The following is a 27,562-nucleotide window of genomic DNA, read 5'->3' as shown; positions in this document are numbered from 1 at the left end:
TGGCGACAAAGGAAGAGAATTCAAGACAAGAGAAGAGAAGAGAAGAGAAGAGAAGAGAAGAGAAGAGAAGAGAAGAGAAGAGAAGAGAAGAGAAGAGGCAGGTGAAGACAAAGAAATAAAAGATGGCTGTATATATATTTCTTTAGATTTCTAGGTAATTTTTAGGATATAATATATTTCTGTTGCCTCATCTATATTCTTCCTGTAGACTGAGTGTAGTGTATGTATGTGGCGATGCTGTGTAAGGGCTAGAAGGACGTGGTTAAGCATGGCTATTACGTATTCATAATTTATACTGATGGTAAGGGTGGTTGTCTACGAGCTTTTGAGAAATAACATGAATAATACCTTTACAACATCTCATATTCCATACACACACACACACATATACATACACACACACATATACATACACACACACACATACACACATACACACACACACACATACATACACACACACATGTACATACACACACACACATATATACATACACACACACACACACATATACACACACACACACACACACACACACTAATGGCGGAGATGAGGTTGAGGCATTAAGTATATTACCTAGAGTACATTTAAATTATTTTCCTCATTCTATTCTCTCTATCTTCATTCTTCATTACTCCTATCCTCCCCATCATCATTCTTCCCTTCCTTCTTTACACTAGTAGCCTACATTCTCCCAATTCTCACCCCACAACACTTCTCTCCCCCTTACCCCCCGACACGTCATACAGTGTTGCAATCATGTGACCGCACCCCATCCTCCCCCCCCACCTGTCTATACATGTCTGGTAGTTTTTTTTATATTTTTATTAGTTGTCACCTTTCGATATGGAAATTGGACGTGTGTGTGTGTGTGTGTGTGTGTTCTGATAAGTCAAACACGCGATACACCCTCGAACGCCCTCAATCCCCCAGTTCAATTAGTTGTATCCTCTAACATTTTTTTTCTTCTACAAATAAAATAAAATAAAAAAATCTGGTACAGTAATCATACCCGGTGGACACGTTCACATAATACCAAGGAAATGGGCGCCGCCGAGTGCCTGGGTCATCCTTGGTATGAACACGATAAATCTTGCAGAGTTGGAGAAGATTTTTTTCTTGGAACTTGTTATCGTCATTGAATCTCCCCAAGAGCTGTGATGAATTTGATGAAAGGTCTGATTTAATTATTTCCACATGAAGATTTACGGAGTTCGTGGATATATTGCGTATTCGACTTTATGTAAAAAGATGTCTAGTTATTATCATTATACAGCTGTCAACACATTCTCATTTAAAAGTTCTTAAATCCATCCCGAGGTTTTAATCATCTCATTCAGTTTATGGCTAAAAGTAAGTCCAGATTTCGACAGATTAACTAAAAACAAAAACAAGGAAAACCAAGAATTAGTCATGAGCTGCGTTAGTGAGGAAGGACTGTCTGTCTGCCTTGTGTCATGAGGATGTTGTGGCGTGAACGAGTCTGAAGAGCGGCGGAAAACTTTTCAGTTCGTTTGTCATCCGGGAGAGGCTTTTTAAAGGGCGAACTAACGAAACCATATATATATATATATATATATATATATATATATATATATATATATATATATATATATATATATATATATATATATATATATATATATATATATATATATATATATACATTACGTCATTACACAACATCCGCATTACATAGAAAATGGTTTGTGCGCTACCAATTGGCTGAATTGCGGTCACGTGACAACACTTGGCTAAGTGCGTGTGGTAACGTAGCAACGCTCACTGGGGGGTGATAACATACAATGGAGTGTTGGAGGGAGTTATGTCACGCCCTTATAACCTACTCCGTCATATAAAATACAGCTCTTATAATTATAATGCTGAATCTTATGAAAACTAAAATGCTAATAAACAGCAAAAGTAAGAATTAACATTATCATTGAGTATAATACTAATAAATGGTGGTATTAGAATAACAATATTAAATAACAATAAGAATAATAGTACAGAAATAATAAAAATAAAAATAATAATAATAATAATAATAATAATTCGGTAATAAAATAATACAATAATAATAATAATAATAATAATAATAATAATAATAATAATAATAAAGCAGGACACTGTATCAGCACTCTTAGACCAGCCGATAACAAACTCAGATGTTTATTGACCTATTATATACATTGTTTACGGCCTTCCGTGTTACGATTACGTCACCACCGGTTGACAACTTGTGTAATGTAAGAACGGATAGTTGTTACAAATCATATATCATTTATTCATGAATATAGGTGTAAAACTGCGTGCGTGCGTGTGCGTGTGTGTGTGTGTGCGTGTGTGTGTGTGTGCGTGTGTGTGTGTGTGCGTGTGTGTGTGTGTGCGTGTGTCACAAATAATGTATGATTACTTTTGAACAGAGATGTAAGACCTTGTGTGTGCACGAGCATGTGTAGTATATGTAATACATGTTTATGAATTAATGTGCCCCTAATATACAAACACATATACATTACAGTACACAGACATGCACTAAACACACCCACAAAAACGGCAAATTAACTTTTTCATCTATTTTGCATTTTCCAAGGCACATCAATTGCAGGAACAACAAGCAGGAGAAGGGCAGAGAGGGTCGAGCCAGGTCACACTCACACAGTAAAGGTCGAAGTTGACGGCCACACGCCAGCATAAATATTACAAAATAGCACTACAGTTATCAGAGCAAATTGTCAGGAAAGGTAGCAAAATAATGGTTGCATTTAGCGGTGAATGTAATGTGTAATTGCAATAAGTAGACACAAAGAAGTTGATTCATATCATCATCATTGTTATTATTATTACTACTACTGAATGCTAATATTTTTATAAACATTTCATTTATATTATCAATGTACGGTATTTTAGTTGCACTTGATAAAAATAATCGTGTTGTTAAATTTTGATCTGCAGTCATACTTTATTCACAAAACATTGTACGATTATTATTATTCCATATTACAGCTGGGTTTTTCCCCATGATATAATGCATTCTAAAAATGTTCCGTAATTACATGGTTCATACCAATATCATTCCGGGTAATAGTTGTAACTCTTATTAAACTGTAAGTTACAATAAAAAATCTTCAATGCTTAATTCACTTGCACCTCACATGACTGTAACGATATCACTAATAGTAATCATGATAATAATACTGCATAAAAAATATAAAAAATATTACCGTAATAGTAATAATAATAATAATAATAATAAAAAGGGCGGCGATATTTTAAGGCTAATCAGTGTTGCCAGCTAGAGGAGAGAGACTCTTGGCGTGGCTGTGGCGAGAGTCTTGGGGAAGTCATATCGCACGCTCACTCTTGCAATATCATCTTTATGGTCTGAGGATGCGGCAAAGTACGGGGAAGAGGGTGTTGGGGAGGGATGGGGGGAGGGGTGTTGGGGGAGGGAAGGGGGGAGGGGTGTTGGGGAGGGGTGTTGGGGGGCAGGGAGGGGTGTTGGAGGGGGTGTTGGGTGTTGGGGAGGGATGTGGGGAGGAGGTGTTGGGAGGGGGTGTTGGGGAGGGGGTGTTGGGGAGGGGTGGGGAGGGGGGTGTTGGGGAGGGATGTGGGGAGGTTGGGAGGGGGGGGGGGGGGGGGAGGGAGAGGTGTTGGGGAGGGTTGGGGAGGGGGGTGTTGGGGATGGGTGTTGGGGAGGGGGGAGGGGTAGGGGAGGGGTGTTGGAGGGGATGGGGGAGGGTGTTGGGGAGGGGTGTTGGGGAGGGGATGTAGGGGAGGGGGTGTTGGGGAGGGGGTGTTGGGGAGGGGAGGGTGGGGGAGGGGTGTTGGGGAGGGGTGTTGGGGAGGGGGTGAGGGGGAGGGTGTAGGGGAGGGGTGGAGGGTGGGGGGAGGGGGTGTTGGGGAGGGGGGATGGGGGAGGGGATGGGGAGGGGAGGGGAGGGGTGGGGGGGGGAGGGGATGTAGGGGAGGGGGGGGAGGGTGTGGGGGGGGGGGGGGGTGTGTAGGGGAGGTGTGTGGGTGGAGGGGATGTTGGGGAGGTGTGGTGTAGGGGACTGTAGGGGAGGTGGGTGAAAAGGGTATTAGGGGAGGTGCTGGGTAGAGGGAGGAGGAGGAGGAGGAGGAGGAGGAGGAGGAGGAGGAGGAGGAGGAGGAGGAGGAGGAGGAGGCGGAAGGTGTATAGGAAGATGAGGAAGAGAAGGAATGGAAGGTGTGATAAGGGGAGGAGGAGACAGAAGGTGTGAAGTAAGAGGAGGAGGAGGAAAGTGTAGGTGGAAAAACATTACCTATCAGTCAATCAGGAAACGCAAGCATGGAGCTGACTTACGCAGACCAAAATCGTGCCACATAATTTACATATTTGCCTCTGTCAAATATAATAATCACATTGTAAATATTAAATAAAAAAACGGTTAAGATTACTAACTAAACTGAATTCCATTTGCTGAAACTTCCATAACAAAATGAGAGAGAGAGAGATGAATAATATGCGCAAGAGAAAAACAGACCCAGAGAACCCAAATGAAAATCATGAATAACAAGAGAGAAGAAAAAACGAGAATCATGAAATATACAGAGACAGACAGACACAGAGAACAGAAATAAAGATCATGAATATTCACAGGAAAATGTGGGAGAGTATCGGGAATTCAGGACCTGTCTGGCGGGAGTTGCCAAAGGTCACAACCTAAGTTACTCACACCGCGTTGGGAAAGGTCAGGCGTTGTCTAGGCAACCTGGAGTGACGTCACCAGACACAGTGGACGATAATAATGAGAGAGAGAGAGAGAGAGAGAGAGAACACAATTAACACAATTTAAGCCTCACACCATCAACCCCAATCCCAGCAATACCACTAATAGCCCAAGACCGAAGGAGAATGAAGGAACAAGAGAAGAACCCAAGAACGAAGGAGGATGAAGGAACTAGAAGGAACCAGACTAAGGAGAATGAAGGAACAAGAAAGAAGGAGAATGAAGGAACAAGAGAAGAGCCAAGACTCAGGTATATCTCTGGCTGTGGTGACCTTTAGCGTAGACAACCCGTACCATGTAACCAAAAATAATCACGAAATTTCCTTTAGAATATTTAAAAGACCATATCAGCATTTTTCGCCAGTTGATAATAGACGGAGATGAATAAATGCAAGACCCAATAAAAATGTAGGAATGAAGGATTGATGAATATGCAGAAATACAAGATTGAGAATACATGAATACAAAAAATACAACATTGATGGATAGTTGTATAATTATAGGAATATTTACCAGTAAGTACCGTATCTGTGCGTCTGTGTATGTTTGTTGGTGTATATTACGTGTGTCACTTTGCCCGCCAGTGTACAGGGTTGCGAGTCATCCCCCTCCACTACCCCTATCAGTAACAGTGTTTACCTGACCCTGGGCAATACTCACACCTGTCGCGCCTCTCCTATGACCCCGTATTTTGTTATTATTTATTACTAAGACGCTCCCTGGTACAAGACCTTTCCAGTGAGGTACAGTAACCCAAAAAAGTCCTGTCGCGAACCATGAACTCCGAGATTCAGACTCTTGAATCCGAAGCATTTATAGACAGAATAATGAATTAGTGTCTACTGCTTCGGGTTCACGAGTCTGAATCTCGGGGTTCGTGGTTCGCGACAGGACTTTTTTTAGGTGACTGTACATGACTTCGTATGTTAAGTAGTTTGCGATATTACGTGGGACAGACTTACAGTCGAACTTGTTTTATTGGTGAATATTAGTCGACAAAATAGAGCAGAATAGCAGTTTATATGGATACCAATCTACCAGACAGCCATATTATGAACAAGTGAACCATTCCGTCACTCAACCAACTAGCCAGCTCCCAAGCGAGGCATCCAACCAGTCAGTCAATCATTCAGTACGACATTCTTCCACTCTTTCCCCCTCCAATTCCCCTTAATGACCCACCTGGGAATCACGTGTCTCTAGGTAGACTGTCACCAGGCCCTAGCAGTCTTCTTCATACTCCTATCTATCATGCCACCAAGGGATCACCCAACACCCTTTTACCCCACTACAATCCCCAACCATCAAACCTAACCCCACTACACCACTGCCACCCTCACCTCACCTTACTTTCTCTTTTCCCACTCTCCCCACACCACTGCTACCAATAACACCCTCACCTCCTCCTCCCTACCACTCTACAGCCACCTCGGACTCCCTCACCTCACCTCCTCCTCCCTACCACTCTACAGCCACCTCGGACACCCTCACCTCACCTCCTCCTCCCTACCACTCTACAGCCACCTCGGACTCCCTCACCTCACCTCCTCCTCCCTACCACTCTACAGCCACCTAGGACTCCTCACCTCACCTCCTCCTCCCTACCACTCTACAGCCACCTCGGACACCCTCACCTCACCTCCTCCTCCCTACCACTCTACAGCCACCTCGGACTCCCTCACCTCACCTCCTCCTCCCTACCACTCTACAGCCACCTAGGACTCCCTCACAAAATTACAGGTGGTTCAAAATGAAGCCCTAAGATTCGTCACAGGTGAAAGATACCCCTTCACCAGAACCACAGCCGAGATACATAAAAGACCTGAGAATAAAACCCATCAACCAGCAGCTGCACACCCTGGCCAGTAGAATCTGGCAAAAGATAGAACGATCAGAGCAAGAACTCCTTCAAAGACTCCCACCAGATAACGACAACAACCATACATGGTTCCCAATGAGTTACCAAATCTCAAAAGGTTCATTACCACCCCCGATCTACACGGCCAGGCAATAGACAACCTCCCTAGACCAACATCCGCCAGTAGGGTCGGCAGAATATGAAATAAGGCCCTCAAAATACCCATATATGGGATAGGGTAGGATGTCTAGTGCCTGTACCGACAGACAATAACTAACCCATGACACAACCCTAACACACTATTAGCTTAGCTAGGCGGTCAGCCCGCCCTCTCTTACCTCCTCCTAAACTTCTTCAATTTCCGAACTATAACTTCCTTCCCCCCACCTCTAATCTTCTTGCACCCTCTTTTCTACAAAAAAAAAAAAAAACTTACCCCCACTACTCAATAGCCACCTCGACTCCTCACCTCACCTCCTTCCCAACCACCTCCACCTTCCATCTCGCCACAGAACCTCTGCCCAGCCTCAACTCACCCCCACCCTTCCTCATATCCCCTAAGCTGGCAACATATCATCTCTAACTCTCACCTCCTCCTGCCCACCTCACGTCTCTCCCTCCACCACTCCACCCTGACCCATCACGTCTCTCCCTCCACCTACCCCTGACACGTCTCTCCCTCCACCACTCCACCCTGACCCATCACGTCTCTCCCTCTATCACTTTACCTCCATCCTATCTCTCTCCAGCACTCCACCTTCACCCTCAACCACTCCACCTTCACCCTGTTATCTCTCCACCACTCCACCTTCACCCTCCTATTTCTCTCCACCACTCCACCTTCACCCTCCTATTTCTCTCCACCACTCCACCTTCACCCTCCTATTTCTCTCACCACTCCACCTTCACCCTCCCTACTTCTCTCCCACCCTCCCTTCACCTCCCATTGGTACCCCAATCATCTACTTCACCCCTAATCTCCTGTACCTCCACCCCACCCTAAACCCCCACCACATGAGACCCTTAAGCTAATCGGTCACAATCCCCCAATCCACTCTAACTCCTCCAATCACCCCCCCACCCCCACCCAATCCCTTCCCTCCAAGCATCCTTAAACCCCCTGGATAATCCCCAACTTGGTATCTAGCCAAAATCCTCCTCTACTCGTTCTCTCTCTCTCTCTCTCTTTGTGTTTACCTATGTCTACCTGTCAGTTTTATACAATCCTTCTCTATTCCTTATCTCTTCCTCTCTTCTCTTTTTTTGGGGGATTATCTGGTCTATTTGTATAATCCTCCTATATTCTCTCTCTCTTTATAACACAATCTGTCTATCATTCTGCTGTATGTATCTCTTTCTCTATTATTTTTTAACTGTCTCTATGTATTGTTACGTGCTTATGTTCCTGAGCTGGACACCTTACCAGGAACCGGGCGGTAACCGACCCCCACAGACTCGAACGTTTTGTTTACTTACATTTCACCTCATGTTTTGCCTATTGCTCCTGCACTATTCAGTCTTACTCAGGTATTCTACATCACTATAGGAGTGGAGTAACAAACTCAATGTTGGAATTCACAACATACTGACAAGAAACACCAGCAACCAGCAATAATCAAACATTAACAATCGCCACACTCATACAACAGTTATATTAATATAAAACAATACTCTAACAATCACCCTATTCCTACCACGTAGAAATACACATAAACATTACAAACTTACATTACATTCTAAGCCAGAGTAACACAATTTGCTATCAACCACAACCGCCTCCGCTGACCACCAGCTCCACACCCTCGTCCGTCCAGGAATGCTTTGCCCTCCTCCCTGGTGCACCGCTTCATTATAACTCCGTTCGAGATCTGAACAACACAGATACGGAGCTCCCGAAAGCCTAACCATGAGCCCGAGCTATGGGCCATCTGATGAATCCCTGATCCATGACTCGAGGTCCGGAACATCGAGTCGGGGGAGATCGAGTAACGGGGGTGGGGCAGTGGTCGTGCAGCGGCCAAACACGGGTTGATGGTCAGGTTCTCAAGCAGGTTTTATATGAAGCTTCGTAATAGTATGTATGTATGTATGTAGGAACGCATGTACAGTATCAGTTTATTCAACGTGCATTAAAATACGAAGTTATCTCTCTATCAACATACTGTAGCTTTGTCTGTATGTTTTGTTTTCTCTTAATATTTTCCTATCTCTTTTTGCCTGTCTACATGTATATCAATCTCTTCCTCTCCCCTTCTTACCCCTTTACTTTCCTCTTCCCTTCTTCTTTCTTCCCTTCCTCTACTTACCTCATTCCCATCTTGATCATCTACTACTCAATTATCTTCCTTTGTCTTTATCCTCTCTTCTTCCCCTCTTCACCCCGGTCTTTATCTCCTCTTCTCATCATTCCCAAACCTTCCACTAAATCACGTCCCTCCTTCCCCTACTCCTTTTTTCATCCCCACCTAACCCATATTCCCCGATACCTTCCCCCATTCCCTCTATCCTCACCGCCCCCCCTCCTATCCCCACCTAACCCATATTCCCCGATACCTTCCCCATTCCCTCTATCCTCAATGCCCCCTCCTATCCCCACCTAACCAATATTCCCAGATGCCTTCCCCATTCCTCTATCCTCCCCCTCCTATTCCTCCTAACCCATATTCCCCGATACCTTCCCATTCCCTCATCCTCACCGCCTCCCCTCTATCCCCACCTAACCCATATTCCCATAGCCCCATTCCCTATCGCCTCCCTCCCAACCCATTCCCCGATCCTTCCCCATTCCTCTATCCCCACCTCCCATATTCCCCGACCTTCCCCATTCCCTCTATCCTCCTTCCTCCTATCCCTACCTAACCCATATTCCCGATACCTTCCCCATTCCATCTATCTCCTGCCCCCCCCTATCCTCACCTAACCCATATTCCCCGATACCTTCCCCATTCCTCTATCCTCACCGCCTCCCCTCCTATCCCCACCTAACCCATATTCCCCTGATACCATCCCCAATCCTCTATCCTCACCCCCTCCCCCTATCCCCACCTAACCCAAATTCCCCGATACCTTCCCCTCCTATCCTTACCGCCTCCTCCTAACCCTATTCCCCGATCCTTCCCATTCCTCTATCCTCACCGCCCCTCCTATCCCCACCTAACCCATATTCCCCGATACCTTCCCCATTCCCCTATCCTCACCGCCCCCTCCTATCCCCACCTAACCCCATATTCCCCGATACCTTCCCCATTCCTCTATCCTCACCCCCTCCTATCCCCACCTAACCCATATTCCCTCCCATACCTTCCCCATTCCCTCTATCCTCACCGCCTCCCCTCCTATCCCCACCAACCCATATTCCCCGATACCTTCCCCATTCCCTCTATCCTCACCGCCCTCCTCCTCCCACCTAACCCATATTTCCCGATACCTTCCCCATTCCCTCCATCCTCACCGCCTCCCCCTCCTATCCCCACCTAACCCATATTCCCCGATACCTTCCCCATTCCCTCCATCCTCACCACCACCTCCTCCCATCCCAATCTATGCTTTCCTCTCCTCCCCCTCACCGTGCCAATACTGTCGAGGAAACACGTAACTGTGAGGGGCGCCACCTCTACTGACAGGTTATGTAATGGGTGGAGGATCGACTTACAGTAAAGGAACAGGGTCTTCACTCAAGTACGTATATATGGATGCTTAATATACACATACATACTGTACAAACAAACACACATATACAGACACAAACATCAAATTATGCACGCCAGCACACATCCAGACGGACACAAACATACAAACACCCACGTATATACACACATACACATACTGACAAACACACACATACACCCGCGCACATATAAACACACACACATACACATAATACTATACTGACGCAAGCACAAACACACAAGTACCTACATACACGCATATACACACACCAACACTCCCTCAATCACAGACACACACGCATCTACTCAAGTGACAAGTTAATTACATGTACTGCGTTATTCCCTGTTTTATTGGGCGCCGTTTCGACATATTAACTACCCCGGTCAATAACACGATGGCAGTAATAACACGTCCATTACACCGCGCTCCCTTATGTTATGACTCAGTAATACGACACAATAAACTCGTGTAATTAAAATGTAATAATATATGCAAAATTACGACAATAAATACATGTAAACAAATGTTGTAATATAAAAATTTATATAATGACATAAATACAAATTGCAATCTATGAAAATTATAATAGATATGCATAGTATAATGAATATAAATGAGGCATAAACGTATTTATATAAATGTAGTAATAAATTTAAAATTGAGATAATAAAAATAATTAAATATAAATACCAATATATGTAAACATGAGACAATTAACAGATGTACACAAAAAATCATAGTAAACTACCGTATGTGTGTAAACAATGCAACATCAAAATAAACAGAAAAAACACTACATTAAGATTAATTACATAAAAACTGTAGGTGGATAAAATAAGAGACTGTAACTGTGTCTTCTAAGTATTCTGTCATTTTTTACCGACTTACACCTGTGGCTGTAATTGATGATGATTCTATAACAGTTACTGACTTGTGACTGTAACCATATACTGTAACACTGTAACTGGTATATAACTTTAACCTGATATTGTGACTCATATAACTGTACCGGTAATCTAAAACATTAACTGGCATTTACAGGACAGTAACAAACCTGAAGAAAAAAAGGGTTATAACTGTAACCTGAAACTGTACTGGTCATATATAACTGTAACCTGAAACTGTACCTAACAATAACCTGTAATATGATACTGTAACCTGTGAATCTTAACAAAACTGTACCTGTTAATGACTTGCTATATTTCATGAAGTCTAACTTTAACTGTTTGACCTGTAATGCAACGGTTAGTGACCTGAGGATCTTAGTAAAATGTAACTGACTGTCGGTGAGTCAATCTGAACTATAACTGACGGTGAATCTAAGTGAACTGTAACTGACCTGTGACTGTAGCCATCGTTTTTACAGCTGTATTGTCGTGATTGCTTTTGTCAGATTACAAGTGACAGTCAACACCCTGAAACAAAAGAAAAAGCGACGCTGAATACAGAAGTCAAATAATCCAAATGCATCAGTCAATCAAGGTGTGTCAATCAGCAAATAGCTTTCTAAACTTGGCAGGTAACAGGAGTCAGTCAAAACTTGGCAGGCAACAGGAGTCAGTCAAAACATGGCAGGCAATAGGAGTCAATCAAAACTTGGCAGGCAACAGGAGTCAGTCAAAACATGGCAGGCAACAGGAGTCAGTCAAATCTTGGCAGGCAACAGGAGTCAGTCAAAACATGGCAGGCAACAGGAGTCAGTCAAAACATGGCAGGCAACAGGAGTCAATCAAAACTTGGCAGGCAACAGGAGTCAGTCAAAACATGGCAGGCAACAGGAGTCAGTCAAATCTTGGCAGGCAACAGGAGTCAGTCAAAACATGGCAGGCAACATGAGTCAGTGAGCACGCTTCAGTCAAAATATCAATAAGTCAATCGAAATGTGCCAATCAGCAAATGCCATACAAAAGGCTAATAAATACACGTGTCAGTTAAACAAAATCAATAGACACACAGTAACGAAATTGCGTTCTCCAATTATCTGTTCCAGTTCAAAATTTCGTCCAATCATCATCATCATCATCATTTCTGGAATTCATTTCAACAAGACTTCAAATAAACACCGAAAACTCCCTATAATTATAACCGTAATATCCACAACGAGCATCTGGGAACCCGAGCCTTGGGTAATAACAGACGGAGAATATTGATCATCCAAACTCATCTAAGACCATGTTGTGATATGTCTACATGAAGTGTCTGGTTAATATTCATCGCTATTGTTTGAGTTATTTCGTTTATGAAGTCGGCCGTCTATACATACATACATACATACATACATACATACATATACACACACACACACACACACACACAAAGACACCTACCCCCCTGTATGTGGACACCCAACATTCTCCCTCTGGTGGTGTGGCGGGGAACAGAAGTGAAACCAAAACATGCAGTGTAATTACTTGAATTACTTTAAAATTACCTCCCACCCCAGCTTATCTAACCTTAAATTAACCATTCTAACCTAACCTAATCCCACCCAGGTAGAGATGGGGGTCTTTAATCAGGTGAAATAAACTGGGGAGCTAATTTTCAGGTGATCAATTTAATCAAATGTACATAACATCAGGGCACACAGAGAGACGTTAAAATCCATTGTAACTAAAAGCAAAACAAAGACTAGAGGTAATATATAAGAATAGCAGAGGTAATAACAATCCCAGATGATGAGGCCAACTAAAACAAAACAAGAAGAAAAGAATAAGAAGAAAGGACGCAGGAAGAGCAAAAGAGAATGAAGGAGGAACGAAAGAGGAGAGATTGAAGGAGCAAAAGGAGAGAATGAAGGAGGAACAAAAGTAGATAGAATAATGGAGGAGCAAAAGAAGAGAGTATGAAGGAGAAAAAGTAGGAAGAATGAAAGGAGAACAACCAAAAGAAAGAAGCATGAACACAAAGAAGAGAGAATGAAAAAGGAACAAAAGAAGAGAGAATAAAGGAGGAGGATGAAAAAGAAAAGAAGGAATCCGTGTCTGGTAAACATTCCCAGGACACAGACGCGGTACAAAAAACTGCCCTATCTGAAGCAGTGTTTGCAAGACATATATGCTCCCCAGCGGTCTATGAAAATGTCGACCGTGTAAAAATAAAAAAATAAAGAAAAATAAAGTGTACAAATGATAAAAATGCTAATATCCACCAAACAGCTTGAAAACATAACTAAGTAACTCTTAAGGTGTGCATAAAGATAAGTAAAACAAATTATTCAATAGTGTTTATCTTTTGCAAAACCTAGTACGGATACATGTGTTACTTTGCACTATATGTAATGTACGAACGAACTGACGAACAGACTATTAGGCAAAAAACAATATGCCCCATGCAGGTACAATGCGGGCATAATATACACAAGAGCAGGTGGTTATCTGATTATTTCGTCAATGACACAACAAGTGATGGAGTAAGGCTAATAAAGCTACATTAGTATTAGAATAACGAAGAACAATTATAGAAGTGGTGGGAAGAACTAAAGATATTTTGGGTATCGATGACGCCTGCCTAAGACACGCGTATACAGCACCTACTGATATGTGGGTGTTGCTACAGTACTTATCGGCATCACGTATACATACACAGGTTGGCCTCCTGGTGAAAGATAATTTACAGTAATGATGCTTGATAACGTACACCAGGCTATTAGTTGTATAATCTACTCTAGATAAGTGAACCCTAAGTGCCTTCGTTGTTTATTCAACAGGTAATGACAGAGGGGAGAAGGTCAAGGATAAATCCAGGAGAGAAATTGAAAGGGCAGTTGAAAGAGCTGGTTGTGGTGAACTAAAATCACGCTGTAATGGTTGACTGATGTGGATGGATGAATTGATGACACAGTGGAAGTAGGAGTAATATATATTGGTATGTACGGAGTGAATGGAGAAATAAATAAATAGCAAATAATAGTAATACTGTATTAGAAAAAGAATAATAATAAAAACAATACAGTAATAATCAAATGAAAACTACACTATTAACAAACAAAACAGTGATAATTATACTAGTAAATACTGTATACCGTATCATAAATCATTAGAACAACTGGTGGGGCTGTCCATTAACATCAATACTGCCCACATGATTACAGGGCTTATCTTGAATATAAAAATAATGGACAGTAACGCAAGGAATGTAGCTACAGCTGTTATGGGCACAAAGAATATTTACTCATTATAAACACTGGGATTAGTCTGCACAGTTCGTTCATATTTACCTCTCATAAATAACTATACTATAAATAATTAAATAAGGCAAGAACACAGGCCATCTGAAGTAAACAAACCATATCGACTCAATTTCGTGTTGTTATTGTGTTAAAACTGCATGACCTGTTAAAGAGAATCCCTCGTATATGAAAAACCTAAATCAGAGTGATCAGGAAAGGCTGATATGGGGGATGAGTAAACACTACCAATAGACACCACAAGTATGGCACTATGGTATATGTGACTCGGTTAGATGGCGGATTATTAATAATAGTACGGAGGTTAGTGATATATTTTGCCAAATCACCTAAAGATTAGCCCCCCACCCTCCAGCGTATTTCGCCTGATGACCAAGCACAGGTTGTAGACAGCTACCAAACAGGGAGGTACTTTTTTTTTTTTCACGGGGATTAGCCCACCCGGGCACAGGTCACTGACCCACATCGGGGCCTTGGGGGCGAAAATGTAATAATAATAATAATTATAATGATAATAATAATAATAATAATAATAATAATAATAATAATAATAATAATAATAATAATAATAATAAAGAACCATAAAGAAATGCAAATATTAAAAAAATAAATCAAAAGTGAGAAACAAGATATGTGTGTTGTGTTGTTAATAGTAAGAGAAACAATTGAGACCCTGCAATTGTGTTTTAATGAGGCAGAAGTCAGATCAGCAACCTGGGACTTGGTCACAATTTTTGTGATGCCATATGGCAGCAGGGTCTACCATTAGACAACACATTATGCTTCCAATATCTTCCCAGGCGGTAGTACCTCCCTGTTTGGTAGCTGCTTACTACCTACTACCTGGGAAGATATTGGAAGCATAATATGTTGTCTAATGGTAAACCCTGCAGCCATATGTCATCACAAAAATTGTGACCAAGTCCCAGGTTGCTGATCTGACTTCTGCCTTATTTACACACACTTGCAGGGTCTCACTCATTTCTCATACTACAGTATTGACAACACAGCATACATATATTGTTTATCACTTTGGATCTTTATTTTTCATTTTTGTATTGATGGTTCTTTATTATTATTATTATTATTATTATTATTATTATTATTATTATTATTATTATTATTAATATTATTAATATTATTAATATTATTATTATTATTATTATTATTATTATTATTATTATTATTATTACTACTACTACTACTACTACAGTTATTATTATTATTATTATTATTATTATTATTATTATTTTACTTTTGATTATAAAGTTTATTTACTATGAATTATTATTATTTATTATTATTATTATTATTATTATTATTATTATTATTATTACATTTTCGCCCCCAGGCCCCGATGTGGGTCAGTGACCTGTGCCCGGGTGAGTTAATCCCCGTATAAAAAAATATAATAAATAAAAAAAATTAAAAATATGCCACCTGAGGGAATGATGGGTTAGGTTGGGTTAGGTTAAGCTGGGATAGATTAGGTTGGGTTGGGTTGGGTTGGGTGAGGTTAGGTTAAATTAGTTTAGTTAGGTTAGGTTAACAAAGGTAATTAAAGGTTACAGTTAATGTGGCAAATCTTAAAAGTGGAAAAACAGGAGAGATAATCTTTAGGTGTTCCCTCTTACCTGGTTAAGGACGAAGGAAATGTAGAGCTTAAAAGAAAACGACCGAAATTGTTGAAACTTGGTAATTAACGAGTAAACCGGAGTCATTAAAAAAAATCCTGCGAGAATTGTGGGAACTCCGTAATGAGCGTACATAATTAAGTAAAAAAAGATGATAACTGTGTAATTAACGAGTAGAAGTGAGATAATTAAAGTCGGCGAATAAAAGAAACCGAAATAAGAGAAACAATGGAATTAATGAATAAACTGGTAATTAAAAAAGGGATGAGAGAAGTGATGAAACAAAATAATGAAAGAAAGAAAGAATTGCGGGTAAACTTAAGTGATTAAAACAAGATGAAACATGAAGAACCTAAGAAATAGTTCTCTTAAATAAACGAACTAAAAATAAAAAACTAAGAATTTACGTTAAAGAAACAAATGTATAAATAAAAATGACTAAAAGTGGATCATAATAACTAAAAATAAATTAACATTAATAATTAAAAAAATATACAAACTGATCTTGTAAAATCATGCGGAGACAGCAAGGTGTGACCACAACTACACAGGGTGAGGTTAAAATGTTGTGGTGGCACCTGGAGAATGCATTAGTGGAGGCGGGCCTCTGTGTTACGTGGGAATGTAAACATCTAGTGAGCAAAGAGGCGCACACCATCATAAAACCAAGTTGTAAGCTGGATCTGAAGGGTGACATAGAGTTTAATAAAGACATAAGCTGTTCTAAAGAAAAATGTTGAGAATGAAGGGTATAATAATGTACAATAATAAATATCACTGTACAGAAGAAGAAGAAGAAGAAGAAGAAGAAGAAGAAGAAGAAGAAGAAGAAGAAGAAGAAGAAGAAGAAGAAGCCAAAATGATACAAACAAATTTAATTGACGCTGAAAGAAAAAATTAACGATGGAAAACAGTAACAGATGAAGAGCAAACAGTACATGATCCTGACTTTTAATTACACAAAGTAAACAAGAAGTGAGAAGACTGACGGTGGATAAAATTTAATAAAAAAAATTGTGTATAAATGTAGAAAATAGTAAAGGATGGGTGGCAAATAGTCTATGAAATGCCCCCGTGTATTATCACACATCTTGGATTGTGTAAAGGTAGTAAAAAAAAAATTATGGACTAGATTAAAATGAAAACAACGGTAGGATATTTAAATGAGTTATATATGGTGATAAATAAGCTCTTGCTGTGTGGAGGATATGTGGGTGTGTTTGAAGGGAGAAGGTGGAGTGAGAGGTGGCTGGATATGGCCAAAGAACAGTGAATATGGCCAAAGAACAGTGAATGTGTATCAGCTGAGTGAACTAAGACAGTGGAGGCAGTAAAGGTGAGTTTAACAGTCACGCAGATGCAAGTCCTTTTCAGTGTAGGCTCCTCGGCAGTGTAAGGGAGAATTGTGACTCAAGATGATGACAGAGGCACCACGAAGCAGGGAAAATGGAAGAGTTCACATAGGAATAGTGTGTAGTTTAGATCACACCTTCACACTTGGGTAAAAAAAATGGATGAAAGAAGGAAATGTTTTATTCAGAAATTCTTGAGACTGTGATGAATCAAAAAGACTTTGATGAAAAGTCCTGAAGTTTTATGATGTGTACTTAACATTTTCCAATATTCTTTGGAGTTTCTGAAATGGAATTATCAACTGTGTGACATTAAATGCTGATATGCCTGAGTGATCGAGATAAACAAGAGATTCGTTAAGGTTTGTGTGATTTTACCGCAGTCCTTTGTGAGTTTAAGGGGATGTGATGAGAGTAAGATAAATTAATAAGTACAGATAACTCGGGGTGTAGGGAATGACATCTCCTGCGATGTTACAAAAGATTGATTCTCTTGTGTTGGGAATAGTAAGCCGAGTCTAGTAAAACTCATCTACTAGGGAGAGATATGCAGGAGGAAGATGCTAGAAATATGAGCAAATACGAACAAGTTTCCTTAGTTTGAAGAAACTGCCGTGAAGTGTGAATAAAGAATAATTATAAGTTATTAACGATATTACATACACTGTACAGGACCATTGTCTGATAAGAAGTGGTAAATAAGTATAAATGGGTGGTAAAAATATCGCAAGTAGAGTTGTAAAGGTTCTTGATATCCTCGTGACTGGGAAGGCTTCCATAATGAGCAAGATGTCTGCATGATGGAGTACGTGTTTCAGTACTTTTACACAATACAGAACGTGGACTCTCCAAAGACACGTACTTGTACTCCAATAGTAGGTTATCTAAACACACACACACACACACATTCGAAACACCACTCCAAACACATAATGCTAATACATGTACCCCTAACATAAATACTCCATCCACACACACACACACACACACACACAAGTGCTAACATGTACAATTAAGTATACATAAACACACTGGTAATACACATGCATGCTGGTGCTAAACGGGGCACTCAGGTATACATAAATGCAAGTGATGAAACAGACAAACACCTGGTACATACAAACAGGTGTTGACATGGTTATACACAGGTACTAACACATATATCCACATATTCATACATACACAAGTGGAGACACGCAATTATACATACACGCACACATACCATCCAATACTAACGGCATACATACATACATAAATACTATACCTCACTTCCTCCGTTCAGGCTATCTCTCGTTTCTCCATTTGTCTTCTTTTCTCATCTTCGTCATTTTACACTTCACCCTCACCACATTTTTCCCGATTTTTTCTCTCCTCCCGTTTCCCCCTTCGACCTCCCCTTTCTCCTCTTCCACGAACCCATCAAGTATTCCCCTTTGTCTCTTTCGCCTCCCTTCTGCCATTTTCAATCTCTACCTTCTTCTCAATCCTTCCTTTCCTTTTTATAATTCCCAATTCCTCCCCCATTTTCCACCCCCCACCTTTCCTCAACCCTCTACTAACCTTTCACATCTTCCTCTCATTTATTCCTCCCTTTTCCATTCCTATCTCACCTTTTCTCCTCTTCCCTTTTAATATATTCTCTTTCTTACGACCTTTCACTACTTCCATTCTCCCTTTTCCATTCCTACATCACTTTCCTTCCTTTCCCTTCTCTTTTAATACGTTCTCTCTCTCCCTTCCTTTCCAGTTCCCCTTTCCTCGACTTCCGCCACCACGTCCTCCCGCCACCCCTCTCCCCCCCTTCCCACGGCCAAGGTTCTCTGTGTATTTATGCTCTACTCAGGGAGGCGAAGGTATGTTGGGTACAACGAATGTCTGACACGGATATATGGAAGCGTATAATTATGTTACTTGTGGCACCAGCACATCACGGCTGAGTATTCATATGTATCCAGACATGCTCACACATGTATTGGAGCATACAAACCCACTAGTCAGTCGATATACTCTTTGAAGACATTTAATCTTGTATACATGCATATACATATTTTAGAGAGAAAGTGTTTGTGTTTAATGTAAATATATCGCCTGGCGTCTGTAATTTTGCTGAATAATTAAACCTTTCAATGTGAAACTGCGAGTCGAAATGTTCTGATCTGAGACAGTTTGTAAAAATTTAAATATCAGAACTTTATAGATATATAGACAATCCTAATTAATTTGTTTGTGTTTTTCAATTTCATAACCTTATCTTTCTATTTTATTTTCTCTCCTTTCTCAATATCTCTCTAATTATCTCAATCTTCTCTCATTTTTTATCTATTCCTCCTCCTCCTCTTACTCATCTCTAATTACGTCTCTCCCTCTTTCTATCTTATCTCAATAATTCTCTCTCCCTCTTCAAGCGGTCCCCCTCCACCAATATTATCATACCCTGGTGTGTACAGTATTCATGTTTACGCTTCGTGGTCGCTCATTCATGAATAATTCCGTAGAGTAGAATCATTCATAAGTCAGCTGGCCAGTCTCTCGATGTAGGTAGTAGAATGAATGGCTGTCTTTATTCATAATGCATAGATCGTGACGAGCTGAGGAAGAGTTTTTCAAGTACAGTACTTAATATTTAGTTAGCTTAATGCTTTAATGGATTTTTTGACAGGTAATAATGGGTTACTGTTTTAAGGGGGTTTGTGACAGGTGATAATGGGTTAGTTTTAATGGGGCTTCTAACAAGTAATAATGGGTTATTGTTTTAATAGAACTTCTGACATGTGATAATGGGTTACTATTTTAATGGTAGTTGCTGACGTATGAATTAGTGAGTTAACTTCGTGTTTTAATGGTCTCTGACGTAGTAACAGTCAGGTAACGAGCTTCTTTAGTAGTTTTTCATTTATTATTCACAGGGGGGGGGGGGTTCTTCATTTACGTGAAAAAAGTGCCGTGCCATTTTTTTTTCATGCATATTTCAGAAATTTCTCCCAGTAATATGACTGTGACGCGTGGATAACTTTTGTTCGTTTCTGCGGTACTTTTTAGAGGTATTTTTTAACAATAGTTCAATTGACGCTTGAAGGTATAACTTTTCGCTATGTTGAGTCAGCTCCTTCCGCCTCTCCTGACTTGATCGATGGAAATTATTTTTCTCGAAGGATGATTTTAAACCCTTGAGTACAATGACTTAACTTCTTCAACTTTGGATACGATGATTTGACCCCTTGGAGAGATTTAACCCCTTAAATATGATGAATTAACCCATTTGAATATAATGACTTAATCCCTTAGGCAGTTAACCATTTAAATATGCTTTAACCCCTTGAGGACGATAACCCCGTGAGTACAATAACCATCGTACTCAAGGAATAAGTCACAGAACACAAATAATTAAGACAGCGTACTCAAGGGGTTTAGAACGATTTACATCACCTTCATTCTCTTTAATTTCCTCTTCATAATTTTTAATACAATTTCGGACATTTTTAAACCCCCTAGAAAATTAAAAACGGATTCGTATTATTATTAATTTTGTTTAGTAATTTTTGGTGTCTTTTCTAATACTTTTGCAATGAGGATGAAAAAATGATGCAAAAGTTGATGTATTTTCGGTGATATTGTTATAATAGTGTAAACCCGTATGTTTACAAAGACAATGCAGCAGGTGAAAGAATAAATGAGAGAGAGAGAGAGAGAGAATACATAGGATGAAAAATGAAAGGCGGAGTACGAAAGAAAAAAAAATGATGCGTGAAAAAAGAAAAGAAAACAAAAGAAGCGTGAAGAAGACAAAAGAAACACGTATATACATAAATTAGTGTGAAATAAGGAGGAAAGGAAAGATGGTGGGCTAAAAGATGTGAGGGAAAAGAAATTGAGAAGTTGCATAGGAGGAAGAGAAGAGAGATAAGAAATAAAGATAAGAAGAGGAGGGAGGGAGGGAGGGAAAATGGAAGGGAGAACGAAATGAAGGAAGGAATGATGGAGTAAGGAAGAAACATTCAATGAACCAAATGAGGGAAGGAAGGAATGAAGGAAGAGAAATGAGAAAGGAAGCAGAGGGGAAAACACACGCACACAACAAACTATAACATCATTACACACACATACACACTAGACACAACACACACACACACACACTATACACACACACACACACACTATACACACACACATACACTATACACACACACACACACTATACACACACACTATACACACACACACACACACACTATACACACACACATACACTATACACACACACACAGACAAAGGGAAGGAGAACAAACCCAGACTCTTAGAGCAACAAACAGTGACGTCACGAGCGAGACCTGGTAGGCATAACAAACCGCGTCACACATTGATTTTTCCCGGGCATTCATACAGCCCAGCCCGTCACACCCAGCTGATCCACGTCACACCCAGCTGACCCGTCACATCAAACTAATTCACGTCACACCGAGCTTATTCGTCACACTCAGCTGATCCTACGTTACACCCAGCTAACCTGTCACACCCAGCTGATCCAAGTCACACGCAGCTGATCCATGTCACGCCCAGCTGATCCTACGTTACACCCAGCTGATCCATGTCACGCCCAGCTGATGATCCATGCTGATCCATGTCACGCCCAGCTGATTCTACGTTACACCCAGCTGATCCATGTCACGCCCAGCTGATCTACGTTACGCCCAGCTGATCCATGTCACGCTGATCCTACGTTACCCCCTCTCTCACTCACCACCATCTCTCACTTTCACTATCTCCTACCTCTCACCTTCCCATGCTTCTCTCACTCACCATCTCTCACTTTCACTATCTCCTACCTCTCACCTTCCCATGCTTCTCTCACTCACCATCTCTCACTTTCACTATCTCCTACCTCTCACCTTCCCATGCTTCTCTCACTCACCATCTCTCACTTTCACTATCTCCTACCTCTCACCTTCCCATGCTTCTCACTCACCATCTCTCACTTTCACTATCTCCTACCTCTCACCTTCCCATGCCTCTCTCACTCACCATCTCTCACTTTCACTATCTCCTACCTCTCACCTTCCCATGCCTCTCTCACTCACCATCTCCTACCAATCATCTTCCCTTTCAGGTAGGTTCACTATTAAGAGCTGTTTATGTCTGGGCGTGAATTCTCTTCCACTTGTTTATGTTTTGTTACCGAGGTGCTGGACTAGCTAAGTGTACGTAAATGAACACGAATTGGTTCACACACACACACACACACACAAACTAACACTCATATGTACACACTGCCAGAGAAACAAAACACACACACACGTACTGTCACACACATAATACTCTCCCCCTTCTCTCTCTCTCAGTCTCTCATACACACAGAAACAAAGATACTCTCACACACACACACACACACACACAGTAACATAACATTCTCTCTCATACACATACAGTCACATAACTCTCTCACACACACATACACAGTCACAGACATAACACATTCTCCCTCTCTCTCTCTCTATCACACACACACACACACACACAGTAACATAACATTCTCTCTCATACACATACAGTCACATAACTCTCTCACACACACATACACAGACATAGACATAACACATTCTCCCCCTCTCTCTCTCTATCACAAACACACACACGTACACTCAGCTGTGTTAGTGAGGCTTCACGTAATGTTGACAGAGCGTCAAGAGGTTGAGGAGGAGGAGGAGGAGGAGGAGGCACGTAGAGGCCCAGGTATGTGAGGGGGAGGGGGAGAGGGGAAAGGAGGGTTTTAGAAGGGAGAGGGAGGGGAGGGGAGGGGCAAGGAGAAAGAAAAGGATGGGGAGGGGGGGGACTGGGTAAATGGGAGGGAGGATACGGGAAAAAAGAGGAAGGAATGAGATGAGAAGGGAAATGGAAAGGAAGGGATGACGGGGGAGAGGAAAACGAAGAGTTAATGAGGAAGGGAGGAACGAAGTGAAGATGGGGAATGTGGTGACAGGGAGAGAGATAAAGGAAAGTTGGGAGAGTAGAGTAGAGAGAAAAGGAGCTGGGGAGGGGAAAGAAAAAGGCGTGATGGAGAAAGATGATAAGAGAAAGTGGCGTTCTACGAAGAGGTCTCGGTTAGGATACTGTGAGAAAAGAAGAGAACGAAAAAAAAAGAGAAAAGGTGAAAAGGAGAGTAAAAAAAAGAGGAGAGAAATATTGACAAAAAGAGAAAATAAGAGAGAGAAATTTATAATAATAATAACAGATGAGGATAACTGCCGAGAAATGAATACACAGACCCCCATGGCCTTGAGACAACAATGAACAAGACCATTATAAAAGATACAACATAATGAGTTACAGTTATAGATGACTATTATCATATACAGTAAGTGTGTGTGGGGGTGTTGCTTACCTCTGGGTTGTGACAATAATGAGTAATTCTCTCACTTCTGGCTATAAACTATTGATAGTCATCTCCAGAGTATTAAATATAGTGAATGTTATACTTTTACTGATGGTTCTGTGCAGACAAACATGGGTAGATCAGGTTGTGCATGTGTAATATATATATATATATATAAACAGAATGAGGGGAAAAAAGTCAAGTATGCAAAGACTGAACAATTGGGCCAACACAATACAAATTGAATTTATGGGAATCTACTTAGCCAATGACTGCCTGAAGGAAAATGGAGGTGGTGATATTCTATGACTAAAATTGGTGTACAATTGATGTCTCAAGTAGTATGTGATGTTAAAAGACAAATGATAACTGCTAAGAAGAACAACCTTCGTCCTTCTTACTGAACTAGTATGGGTTCTGTTCAATGTTGGAATTAGGACACATGACCGTGGTGATAGACTAACTAATGAGGCAGCACCAAAGAAAATATGACAGTGACCTTGGACTGTCTAATGTGGTAATTAAAAACATACAAGTAAAAATCATCAACGCTGATCTAGAACAACTGAGAAATGCACAGAGACCTGACAGTTGTAGCATTATCAAATAAAAAAAATTGTGACAAGAGGTACCAGTATGGCCAGCATAAGGATAGAACACACTATAGTCGTAGCATTAGACTAGGATACAGGCACATTTGGCAAGTTAGCGAGGCAGCATCCATACCGGAACACTCAACATGTAAACTTTGTGATAGACCTATAAACTATACTCGTGAACATTATCTTATGAAATGTTAAACTGTCAAATATTCAGACCATTTGGCTTATTCTATCATGAAAATATTCTGCGTTCATCTTTAATTTGCTAGACCACACTGATTTGTCCCCAATTCACAGCATGACATTAATGAATATGACCTACTCTATAATCTCCTCTTGTGTATATACCTCTGTCCTGCGTGGCACTGATCAGAGACAGGCGCACCCTCAGTGTCCAGACCTGACTGAACTACTCAGATTAAGCAAAATTGTACCTCAATCCTGCCAATAATATTGTTAAACTGACTCCCTTCTGACAGCTTCTTCTCTTTCTCTTTACTCCTATTCTTTTATCTCCCCTCCTGTCATTCTCCTTCTCTACCCTACTTTCCCCCTTTCTATATTCTTTATCCCCCCTCTTTTCCCTCCTGCCATTTATTTATCCCTCTCCCATCTACCCTTTCCTCTTCTCATCCTATTCTACAAGAACATGTATCTACCCTTTCCCTCTTGTTGTCCCCTTAACCCCATTCTCACTCTCTCCTTTATCTCTCTTTACTCCTCCTCCTCCCCTTCTCTTGTCACCAATTGTCTTTCTTTCCTGTTCCCTCCTAATCTATGTCTTTTCTTTTTCACAGACGTTGAACGAATGGTCGTCTCTTTCTCTCTGTCCTTTTCCATATTTTCTTCCCTCTGTCCTCTCTTCTCTCTCATTTTTTCTTACATCCTCTTCCCTGTTCTTCCTTCACCTCTATCTCTCACTCTACCTTCTTCCGCTTCCCTCACGGTTCATTTCCTTTCGCTTTCTATATTTTCCTTGACTCGTTATCCCTCCCATTTCCGCTTTTCCTCTCATTTCCGCCTCCCACTTCCTTCTCTCTCTCTTGTCTCTTCCCTTACCTTCTAATTATATCTTCCTTCTCCTCCTCCTCCACCACTCTCTTGTATCCTTCCCTTTCCTTATTACTATATTCCTTACCCTCAATTTTATACCCCCCTTTCTTACCCCTTCCCTCACACCTTATCCTATATCGCCTCCTCCCTGCCATCTCCTCATTTTCGTCCTTCTTACCTTCCCCTTCCTTCCCTTGTACACCTCTTTCCTCCTTCACTCGCCTCCCCTTCTCCCCTATCCCTCCTCACTCAACCCGATCTCCTATTCCCCCTACTCAACCTCCTCCCTCCCACCTGAGAAACACTTGGTTCCATTCAGTGTCTTTCTTAGCGTCGACCGTGACGTCATTACAAGTCTACGATCAATACACAGAGGAAAAAAGTCTTTATAGGTTGACGGGAGCTGTCGTGGGCCGTCCTCCTCACCACCAACACGTCTATTGTGAAATTATTTTTAAGAGGACTTGAAAAATTGAGTTTCTGAAGAATCCTGTGACTGGCATAAATATGGAGACAATGGGGGTCATTTTTGGAACTTCAAAATTAGATTTGGAATCTAAAGAAAACTTTTTGAATTGCGAGGTACGCGCGCACACGCACCCAAACACACATTTTATAATGATAAAATAAAGTAATATTACATAAGAACTTAAAAAAATTAATGGGTGAAACTACTTCCTTTCGATACCGTATAGGCTACAATACTGTATACAGAAGGTACGATAAAGGAAGCTTAACATTCATACTGTATTTCAATAAGCTTGTAAAATAATATGTAGATCAGAGTCAAACGACAAACTGATATATCTATCTTATACAGTATATTGCTAAGTGGAGGATGTGAGAAAAATAAAAGACAAACTCACAAGAGAAAATAAGTAATAGATCACCTGAAAATTAACCCACCCGGTAATTAATCTTAAGGTGAAATATATAAACTAGTGGGGCCTAATCTTCAGGTGGCCCGTTTTAATGAGATAATGACCCAACTTGCTAAAGATTGACTTGACCTAACATGAATACAAACCAAGAATATATCATTTGCATTATCATAAGATATTTAAACTACCAAATTGATTGTTACCTTGCATAGAGTTGTACTGTGGGCTTAGGTATAGTGCTGTTAGACCTTGGTATCCTCCTCGTAATAACAGAAGGTGCGGTTGGTGGTGTTTGTAGTTGGTTCTTTATGTCCCTGTAAACGGATAATTCTTTAATAGTCAAGTAATTCATTTCTTGGACCAACATTGCATTATATGGTAACATTATTAGTGTGTTTTTGTCCTTTATAAAATTGTTCTTTGTTAATTCAAATTCGTACAACGTCTTGTACTAGTGTTTATCAAGCGTTTTTTTTTTTATTATACAAAACAATTACTCTATGTCTGACGGTGTATATGTTAGAATATCAATGTTTCTTTGAATCTGATATATATATATATATAATTTTGCATGAATATCTGGGACAATGAAACGTCAAGGTATTATTATATATTTCAACTATTGTATTTCATTTATCGAATAAACGTATATTATCATCTATCATCTTAGTACAGTATCACTATTATGTTATGAAACGGATTAACGTTCATCTTGTTGATCCTGTATACACATTTCATAGCCATAGCTGGAAAATGTTTGTAAAACACTTACCTCCATCATGGTAAAAAAATTGAACCGCACGGACGGACAGAAAATGTATACACTTAATGCTCCCAGCCCATGGCGGCGGAAGCGTGAAACTTGTCATTAGTAATTACTGTAACTATTCAGTGTAAATTTTAGCAAAAGCTGTGTTTGTTTTTACTACTCACGCCTCCACCTCCACTGTCGGCAAAATGCAGGCATAAATACGAGACCCAAGAAATACGAAAAAGGAAAAAACAAAAAAGTTAGAAAAATCTATTCAGTTAATACAGAAAAAGAAGCCTAAAATTTCGCTGCTGTACATTCGAACTTTCTTGGTAGTGTTTCTATCTAAAGTGGATGGGTCGGAAACACCAAGTTTTGACGGACGGGCATCTAGTGTACATTAGTATACTCCTGCACTGACAGTGGGACGTAAAAAAGCCTCAGCAGTTTG

The sequence above is a fragment of the Homarus americanus genome, unplaced genomic scaffold (assembly GCF_018991925.1).
Source record: "Homarus americanus isolate GMGI-L3 unplaced genomic scaffold, GMGI_Hamer_2.0 scaffold9847, whole genome shotgun sequence".
NCBI lineage: Eukaryota > Metazoa > Arthropoda > Malacostraca > Decapoda > Nephropidae > Homarus > Homarus americanus.
Note: the sequence above shows the minus strand (reverse complement) of the source record.